This window comes from Mus caroli, unplaced genomic scaffold (genome assembly GCF_900094665.2).
Source record: "Mus caroli unplaced genomic scaffold, CAROLI_EIJ_v1.1 scaffold_22467_1, whole genome shotgun sequence".
NCBI lineage: Eukaryota > Metazoa > Chordata > Mammalia > Rodentia > Muridae > Mus > Mus caroli.
The window spans coordinates 6,591-9,215 of NW_018389683.1; the positions used below are offsets into that span (position 1 = coordinate 6,591).

Below are 2,625 nucleotides of genomic sequence, written 5' to 3' on the forward strand. Positions count from 1 at the left end.
TGTGTGTGCTGTGGGGAAGGCAGGCAGGGTCAGGATGAGCCTCAGCCTTTGGGAATTAGGTGGGGAAATATGATGAAATAGAATGAGAAACAGAAGAAGAAATTTCATTTGGGGAAACTTGTTATTCAATTTAGCTATGATGAGTGATACCAGGATAATCTATGCATGCAGACAGACAGAACACACACACACACAGCATCCCCCACACAAAGAGAGTGTGAGAAAGAGAGAAAGAGAAAGAGAGAGAGACAGAGAGAAAAACAAGTCAACTTTTATAGTGCACAACTAAAAAAAAATTTCTCCTTTAAACCTGTAGATTTGAATACCAGTTACCAAACTCACTGTTGGAGCACACACACACACACACACTATCCCAGAGTCTCCCTGGAAAGGGAGTGTCAGGGACCTCATCTGTAACATTGCATGTGTCCACCACTGCCTTTTGCATGCTAGAAAATGCTGTTATGCAAAACTGACCCTTTCTTGAAAAAGTCTTTACGTCTTGGATACAAGTTTTTCAATCTAGTAAATAAAAATGGTTTTGCAGTTTATTAAGGAAACATTTTTTTTTCTTCATGACTATGATTGGCACCCTGGGGGAATATTTCTGTTTCTGTGGATTATTTCTTCCGTTTATTAGAAGGTGTTAAGAAGAAACCCATACACCTTATTCTCATCCACTTGGCTTTTACAAACATCCTAATCCTTCTTACAAAAGGATTTCGAAAGACAGTAGCAGCTTTTGGTTTGAGAAACTTCCTGGATGACATAGGCTGTAAGAGCATTGTTTCTCTGGAGAGGGTGGCCCGTGGCCTCTCCATCTGCACCAGCAGTCTCCTCACTGTGGTCCAGGCCATCATCATCAGTCCTAGAGCATCTGGATGGAGGAGGCTCAGGCCAAAGTCTGCATGGCACATCCTTCCCTTCTTCTCATTCTTTTGGATACTCAATGGTTTAATAAGTGTGAACCTAATCCATTCTACCACAAATACAAGACTGAATATATCACACTTTAGGGGTGATGAGAGCAATTGTTATTTTATGTTACCAAGTCAGAAAATAAAATGGATTTTTCTTCCTCTCATGGTTCTAAGGGATGCAGTGTTTCAGGGTGCCATGGGAGGGGCCAGTGGCTACATGGTATTTCTTCTCTACAAACACCATCAACATGTCCTCTACCTTCAGAACTCCAAGCTTCTCTACAGAACTCCTCCTGAGCTGAGAGCTGCTCAAAGTGTCCTCCTTCTGATGCTCTGTTTTGTTTTCTTCTATTGGACAGATTGTGCATTTTCTTTTTTTCTAAGTTTCTCTTTAGAGGAGTATTCGTTGATGGTAAATATTCATGAGTTTCTGACCCTTGGTTATGCGATTTTCAGCCCCTTTGTGCTGATTCACAGAGATGGTCTTCTGGCTGAACAGTGGGAGACATTGAAACAATGTGTCTCTCATCTATCTGATCAATAAAGGAGAAAGATCTCACTTCTACTATGTTGTGGGTAAGAAACAAATCCCATATAGAAGCTTAATAGTATGTTTATTCTTAGACAATAATCTTTGTGACTCACAGCCTTGAGCTAATTGCAGTGATATAGAAACCTTATTCTTTATTTGGCCACTCTTTAGAAGTGACTGTCAACTTTTTATATTTGCATATATTAATTGTTTATGAAGCGTTTTCCTGCATTTATGACTGTGTAACATATGTATGCCTGCATGCCTGAGGCCTGGAGATGATGGAATAGACCATCAAATTCTGTTACTGACTGGAGTTAGATAGATGGTTCTGAGCTAAAATATGGTTCCTTGAAATTGAATCTTGGACCTCTAAAAGCCGGCCAGTCATCTTAATGACTGAGGTATCAATCTAGCCCTGAGAAATAAGCTTTAATTACAATTCATAAAACTGGTTTTATTAATACCATGACTGGAAGCATGCAAATGGATTTAGTAAATTAAAAAAAATTTATAGTGGTTTGATCATGGTATTCCAAGAATTCCTTATTTGTCCTTGCAAAATGATAGCACTCCGGGGATACTTTGTGATTATTCAAAGTGTCTGTAAGAATCTATCCGTGGAAAGGACTTCTTAGAATTATGAAAGAATGATATGTAGTATGTAGTTAGTCAACAGAAGCCCAATGCACCAGTCACAGAACCCAAATACCCAGAAACATTCCAATGGTGTTGCATTCATGAGTGTTCTTGTAGGGATAGACTGGAGATATAGCAGAAAGTGGATATCAAGCACACAGTAATGCTTCAGTTAATATGTCTGAGGTTTCTAGGTTTTCTTTTTCCAAGGTCAATCAATGAGTGTGACTGAAGCAGACCAAGGCTTGTTTGCAGCTGCCCTTTGTTAATGCCCGGGTGCACTCCACAGAGCCATCCAGCTCTGTATCACCAGAGAGCTGCAAAAGGATCTGAGTCTACATTCATTTTAATGAAAAATTCATTGTTTAATTTCTCAAATTGGGTCTGTACAATAAGATACTGACATGATTTTAAGAATTTTTTTCTCTTTCTTTTTTTTTTTTAAATTTTTCTTATTACGTATTTTCTTCAATTACATTTCCAATGCTATCCCAAAAGTCCCCCATACCCTTGCCCCCACTTCCCTATCCACCC

The 2,625-nt window shown here is 39.1% G+C and overlaps 1 pseudogene; it reads left to right on the plus strand.

The window, feature by feature from the left end:
- Positions 1-535: 535 nt before the first annotated feature.
- Positions 536-1,464, plus strand: LOC110288247 (annotated as a pseudogene).
- Positions 1,465-2,625: the final 1,161 nt, after the last annotated feature.